This window comes from Callithrix jacchus, chromosome 13 (assembly GCF_049354715.1).
Source record: "Callithrix jacchus isolate 240 chromosome 13, calJac240_pri, whole genome shotgun sequence".
In the NCBI taxonomy this organism is placed as follows: domain Eukaryota; kingdom Metazoa; phylum Chordata; class Mammalia; order Primates; family Cebidae; genus Callithrix; species Callithrix jacchus.
In genome coordinates, this window is record NC_133514.1 from 74,055,195 (window position 1) to 74,063,187 (window position 7,993).

The 7,993-nt window shown below is 35.4% G+C and overlaps 1 pseudogene; it reads left to right on the top strand.

Annotated features, from left to right (window-relative positions):
* The first annotated feature begins 977 nt into the window (after positions 1-977).
* On the top strand, positions 978-2,485 carry LOC100412052 (glucosaminyl-phosphatidylinositol-acyltransferase PIGW-like; annotated as a pseudogene).
* Positions 2,486-7,993: the final 5,508 nt, after the last annotated feature.

Consider the following 7,993-nt stretch of genomic DNA (forward strand, 5'->3'; position numbering starts at 1 on the left):
CGATCCACTCTAGTGACTGTTTCTTTTGCCGTGCAGAAGCTGTGGAGTTTCATTAGGTCCCATTTGTCTATTTTGGCTTTTGTTGCCAATGCTTTCGGTGTTTTGTTCATGAAGTCCTTGCCTACTCCTATGTCCTGGATAGTTTTGCCTAGATATCCTTCTAGGGTTTTTATGGTGCCAGGTCTTATGTTTAAGTCTTTAATCCATCTGGAGTTAATTTTAGTGTAAGGTGTCAGGAAGGGGTCCAGTTTCTGCTTTCTGCACATGGCTAGCCAGTTTTCCCAACTCCTGAAACTGATAAGCAACTTCAGCAAAGTCTCAGGATATAAAATCAATGTACAAAAATCACAAGCATTCGTCTACACCAATAACAGACTTAAGGAAAGCCAAATCAAGAGCGAACTGCCATTTGCAATTGCTACAAAAAGAATAAAATACCTTGGAATACAACTCACAAGGAACGTAAGAGACCTCTTCAAGGAGAACTACAAACCACTGCTCAACGAAATCAGAGAGGACACAAACAGATGGAGAAACATTCCATGTTCATGGTTAGGAAGAATTAATATCGTGAAAATGGCTATACTGCCCAAAGTAATTTACAGAATCAACGCTATCCCCATCAAGATACCATTGACTTTCTTCACAGAACTGGAAAAAACCACCATGAACTTCATATGGAACCAAAAGAGAGCCTGCATAGCCAAGTCAATTCTAAGCAAAAAGAACACAGCGGGAGGCATCACACTACCGGATTTCAAACTATACTACAAGGCTACAGTAATCAAAACAGCATGGTACTGGTACCAAAACAGAGATATAGACCAATGGAACAAAACAGAGGCACCGGAGGCAACACAACATACATACAACTATACAATCTTTGATAAACCTGACAAAAACAAGCAATGGGGAAAGGATTCCATGTTTAACAAATGGTGTTGGGAAGACTTTTTTATTTTTAAAGGGAGAAGAAAATGTCTCAAAAGCAGATGAAGGAAGCTTTTGTCAGTAACCTCAATGGAACCACCATGCTGGAAATCGCCCAGGGATTGTGCTTTTCTGCATTCTGTATCCTGTGCAGAGGATTCCTGATCATTTCTCACAGCACATATGTTCTTTTTCACATACCTGCAAAACTAGATTCTTCATTGACTTTGTTGTCTTAATAGTTCCCATGGTAGCCACTTTGACTATTTGGGCTTCATTTATTCTCCTCGAGCTTCTCACTGTACTTATCTTTGGGGCAGGGCTGTTCTATCAAATATACCGAAGGAGGACTTGCCATGCCAAAGTTCCTTTCCAGAAAATTCTTGAAAAATTATTGAAATCAACGTAGAATCAGAATACATTACAGCGATCTCCTGTTTCCATGTAATTACCAGTGCATCTACTGCTATTGCTATTTTGGCTGTGGACTTCCCACTTTTTCCCAGAAGATTTGCCAAAACTGAGCTCTATGGGACAGGAGCAATGGCTTTTGGAGTAGGTGGCTTTGTTTTTGGGACTGTAATGGTTTGTCTAGAGATCAGGAGGAGAAAATATATGGAAGGGTCCAAATTGTGTTACTTTACAAACTCATTGTACTCTGTTTGGCCATTGGTATTCCTAGGAATCGGATGATTAGCCATTATAAAATCAATAGGCTATCAGGAACATGTGACTGAGTATGGAGTTCACTGGAACTTTTTCTTTACCATAATAGTTGTGAAATTGGTAACACCACTGCTTTTGATTATTTTCCCCTAAATAAGTCCTGGTTTACTGCCCTCAGAATTACCATATTACACCAGCTAGCCCTTGACTTTACCCCACTGAAGAGGTTAATATTATATGGTACTGATGGTAATGGTACACGGGTTGGTCTATTAAATGCCAACCGCGAAGGAATAATCTCTATCCTGGGGTATGTGGCAATACACATGGCTGGTGTACAAACAGGGTTATATGTGCGTAAGAACAGATCACATATCAAAGACTTAATAAAAGTAGCCTGTTTTCTTTTTCTGGCAGCTATTAGCTTCTTTATATCTCTTTGTGTAGTTCAAGAAAATGTAGAAACAGTATCTCGAAGAATGGTAAATTTAGCCTTTTGTATTTGGATAATTGCTTCTAGCCCGATTGTTCTTAGTAGTTTATTACTGGGTGATATAATTTTGAGTTTTGCCAAATTTCTAAAGGCACTCTAGTAACATGTTCTTGGAAACTTATCCAGTCACATGTTACAAATAAAAAGCATTCAGTATCTCTAGTCCCTGAAACTGAAAGAAGGGAACCTAGTCTTTGTTTAATCACAGCTCTAAACAGAAAACAGTTAATATTTTTCTTGCTGTCAAATATAACAACTGGCCTGATTAACTTGATGGTAGATACATTATACAGCAGTACATTGTGGGCCTTATTTGTGGTCAATCTCTATATGTTTTCCAACTGTTTTATTGTATTTTTACTGCATTTGCAAGATAAGACTATAAAATTTTGGTGATCAGCAGTAGGATATGTAAGCATTTGGCAATATTTAATGAAGAAGAATATAAATTGTAAAGAAGATGTGTTTTTAGCAACAGTGTTAACCATACTTTATTATAAAATATTAGTAGTGATGCTTTATTTATTTTTCCTAGAAAAGAGTCTCGCTCTGTTGCCCAGGCTGGAGTGTAGTGGCCTGATCTTGGCTCACTGCAACCTCCACCTCCTGGGTTCAAGAAATTCTCCTGCCTCAGCCTCCTGAGCAGCTGGGACTTGAGGTATGGGCCAGGTTGCTCTCAAACTCTTGAGTGCAAGTGATCCACCCACCTCAGGCTCCCAAAGTGCTGGGATTACAGGCATGAGCTACCACACTGAGCCAATGCTTAATATTTTAATGTATCTCTCTCAACAACAAACCAAGAAGAAAAAAATCCTTGTGACTTGTTAGACTGTATGCTATTGTGTATTTTTATTGTATATTGCTTTTACAATAAATGTATTAAATGAAAAAAAAAGAAAGGGAAAACAATCTAGAATTGCTATTTGAATTGTATTTATTCCAGGATCCAAAGACAGCGGCAGAAACTGGCAAGCATAGATTACAAATTATAGCTTCTCTGAGAAGGCAACAAGATAAAAAGGAATACTGACAGAACAAGAAGAAAATGAGGTGAATGAAATAAGACAGGAATACAAATAAAGGAATTAAAAGTACTTTAGAGGCTGAAAAGTTCAGAGGATATGAAGACTCATATTAGGAACTCAATAAATACTTGTTAAATAATCAATGAAAAATAAGTCTGTGAGTGGTTCATGTGTGCTTTCTTGAAATACAAAAACAAGCAGATAAAGATAATGGAAGAAAAGCTGATAGGCGGGTAGACTAAAGAATGGAAATTCTATTGACGTGTGCATAAATTTCTAAGAAGAGACTAAAACAAATGACTTAAAAAAATATTCAAAACCATTTTTTAAAAGACATATCCTAAAGAAAAGAGAACTGCATGTGATTATTTTTAAATTTCAGCAAGTTCAAAGCAAAACAAGTATGCAAAGAAACTTCATTTTACACATTGTTAAAATGTAATAATAGCAGCAGTAATGTCTTTCCATCAGCCAGACAGATGAGGGGGAAAATGCAACAAACAAGTTATTCACACACAAAAAAATAGAGAGTGACATTGGAAAAGAATGTTGATAAAAATCAATCTTCATAAATAACATAAAACTGAAACATCAAATATATACACTGGAGAAGGGTCAATAAACTAATAAAATAAATGTTTTACAAATAAAAATGTGGTCAAAACTTAAAAACTGATATTAAGTAATATAAGGGGGAAATCAGAAGAACACAATGAATATGATATTGTTTAAGCAAATAGACATTCGATAAACATATTTTTAAATATAATAAAATTAATAGACATAAAAATGAGAATAATTGTTAATACTGAGGAGAGGGTAGTCTTAGGAGTAGGATATAGCATCAAAGAAGTAGACATAGGCACTATAAGTCAGCAGTCCCCACCTGTTTTGGCACCAGGGACTGGTTTCTTGGAAGACAATTTTTCCATGGACTGGGGTAGGGTGGGGATAATTTCAGGGTGAAACTGTCGCACCACAGATCATCAGGCATTAGTTGGACTCTCATAAGGAGCTGCAACCTAGATCTCTCACATGCATAGTTCAAAATACAGTTCACATTCCTATGAGAATCAAATGCCTCTGCTAATCTGACAGCAGATGGAGTTCAGGCAGTAATGCTTACTGGTCTGCTGCTCACCTCCTGCTGTGTGGCCTGGTTCCTGATATGCCACTGTCCACAGACTAGTAAGTAGCCTTGGGCTTCGGGATTTCTGCTATAAGGCATTGGAAAGATTGTATTTTTGGGGTTGCTTGTTATAGTAACTGGTATAATTTACATTTTTATTTATAATACACATATCCATTATATATATACATATATCTGTATGTCCCAAATACAATATTTTTTAAAATAAAGAGCTTCTACTTCAAACAAGATGAGTTACAAGAACTGGCTTTACCCTTCCATTTAATCTAAACAACTGAAGAACCAAATAAAATGAAAATAGCAATGATTTTCAGGATAGTGGAATCAGACAAAAATAAAAGATATGGAAAACAAATGAGGTAATTCTTATGATTACTCTAGCTTACAACCTTAAGAAAGTTTTTTGGGTATGGTACAGAAAGAACACAGACCAACTCCAGTGAAAATATATAGTTAGATCTTGCAGGGAAGAATACTAGAGAAGAGAAAATAGCACAGACCATGATATGCAGAGAGTTTACCTTCGGATTCTGCAGAATAATAATAATCAGTGCATCTGTGTGAGGAAATGAACCATGGCCAGGAAGAGAACCATCTAAAAGGATTAGGGAAACAGTATTCAGGAACTATACAGAGCAAGCAAGCATGTCCTATTACCAAGGCCAGACTGGGAAACTTCCCAAATCATAGGAAACTGGGTATAATGTTCAGACAAGACTTGCCTTAGTAGTGGAGAATAATTAGCTCTAGACTAATGGCGGCTCTGGTCCTGTATAACGAACCTTAAAAGTAGCATCTGATGAAACTGTTTCCAAGTAACATAGCCGTATCCCAGAACAAAGCTCAGAACTGTTTATAGGAATACAAAACTATCAAGCATACAACAAGGTAAAACTCACAATATCTGGCATCCAGTAAAAGTACAGGATGCCAGACATCCTGTACTAGCAGACATGCAAAGAGGCTTTAAAAGATTATGGATAACAAGGAAAAAGACCAATCAAAACCAACACAACAAAACAGACACAGGTGTTAAAATTTTCAGACAGGGATGTTGAAACAATTGTTATGAGTTAATTCAGTATGCTCAGAAAAGCTGAGAAAGATTAAACATATTGGATACAGACATGGGCAGTATAAAATGACACCAAAATCAAAAGTCTAGTGGTAAAAAGCACATCGTCTAAGATTTTCAAAATATACACTAAATGAAATTAATGATGGATAAAACACTGCCAAAGAAAAGACTAGCAAACCTGAATATATAGCCATAAAAATGATGCAAAATGACACGTAAAGGGGAAAGTGTCTGAAAAAAGTAAACAAAGCATCAGTGAACTACAGAAAAACTTCAAGCTGTCTAATTGGCAGGTAATTGAAGTCCTCAGTGGAGAGTATATATATTTCTCAAGGAAAATTATATCTATCTGTTATGTTACATATGTACATACATGTGTGTTTGTGTGTTACATACATATATGTGTGCACCTGTCTGTTATATATGTATATATGAGACACACATACATAAAATAACATATATATATAGAAAAGTCCAGACCCCTATTGCTTTATTAGTGACCTCTACCAAACCCAAAGCTTTAAGGAAGAAATGAATATGCTACACAAACTCAGTGGCAATATTCCAAAGGGAATACTCAACTCATTCTATGACACTAGTGTTACCTTGATACCAAAACTGGATAAAGACATTCCCAAAACATACAAACAAAAACAACAACCTATTTTCTCTTACGAACATATATGGAAAACTTCTAAATCGAATACAGCAATATATAAAAGTAGTAGCACATCATGATCAAGCTCAATTTACTTCAGGAATGCAAGATTGGCTTAACATTAAGAAATCAAGCCATGTAATTCGCCATGTTAACAAGCTAAAAAAAAACACATATGATCATCTCAGCAGTCACAGAATAAGCATTTGACAAAATTCAACATCCATTTCTAATTTTAAAAAACTCTTTCAGCACACTGGAAATAGGAGACATTTCAACTTAAAAAGGGGCATCTACAAACAACAGCTATCAGACATAACTGTGAAAGACAGTGTTCTCATGCAATGACAAGGAATAAGGTAAGAATATATTTTCTCACTAATTCTATTTAACATGCTGGAGGTTCTAGCTAGTGGTGTCAGGGAATAAAAATAAGTAAACATCCCCCAGATTAGAAAGCAGAAATAAGCTTTGAAATTCCCAAACGACACAGTTATCTGGTAAAATATACAATGTAACCTACTAGAAATCTGCTACAAGTAATGGTGAGTTTAGGAAGATGAAAGAATAGTAAAAGAAGATATAAAATGAATTGTATATTTCAATGCTAGTAATAATCAACTGGAAGCTGAAATTAAAAAATCATGTCACTTACAAAAACATCAAGTAAATATAATACTCTAGTATAGATCCGAAAAAATACGTGCAAGAACTCTATGCTAAAAATACAAAATATTAAGAAAAATTAAAAATGCAAATAAATCAAGAAATATATGTGTATAAATTGGAAGACTATATTGTTAGATTATCAATTCTTCCCAAATTGATCTATAAATTCAACAAATTCTCAATTAAAATCTAAGCAACCTACAACCACCTGATCTTCATCAAAGTTGACAAAAACAAGCAATGGGTAAAGAACTCCCTATTCAATAAATGGTGCTGGGATAACTAGCCATATGCAAAAGACTGAACCTGGACCTCTTGCTTATACCATATACAGAAATCAACTCAAAATGAATTAAAGACTTAAAACTTCAAACAATAAAAACCCTGGAAGACAACCTAGGCAATATCGTTTTGGACATAGGAACTGGCCAAGATTTTGTAATAACACCAAAAGCAATTGCAACAAAAGCAAAAATTGACAAATGAGATATAATTAAACTTGAGAGCTTCTACACAGCAAAGGAAACTATTCACAGAGTAAACAGACAACCTACAGAATAGGAGAAAATATTTGCAAACTGTTCATCTGACAAAGGTCTAATATCCAGCATGTATGAGGAACTTAAATTTACAATTAAGAAAAAACCCATTAATAAGAGGGAAAAGGATATGAACAGATACTTTTCAAAAGAAGACATTTATGCAGCCAACAAGCCTATGAATAAAAGCTCAACATCACTGATTATTAGAGAAATGCAAATAAAACCACAATGAGATACCATCTCACAGAAGTTGAATTATGATTATTAAAAAGTCAAAAAATACCAGATGCTGGCGAGAGTGCTTATACACTGTTGGTGTGGGAGTGTAAATTAGTTCAACCATTGTGCAAAGCAGTGAGGCAATGCCTCAAAGAGCTAAAAATAGAACTGTCATTTGACTTAGCAATCCTATTCATAGGTATATACCCTAAATAATAGAAATAGTTCTATCATAAAGACTCACGTAGCAAAGACATTGAATCGACCTAAAGGCCCATCAGTGATAGACAGGATAAATAAAATTTAGTACATATACATTTTATCATACCACGGAATAGTATGCAGGCATAAAAATAAAGGAGAACATGTTCTTTGCAAAAGCATGGACGGAGAAACTAACACAGGAACAGAAAACCAAATACCACGTGTTCTTACCTATAAGTGAGAGGTAAATGATGAGAATACATAAACACATAGAGGGGAACAACAGACACTGGGCCTATTTGAGGGTGGAAGGTGGAGGATCGGAAAAAATGATTGGGTACTAGGCTTAGTACCTGGGT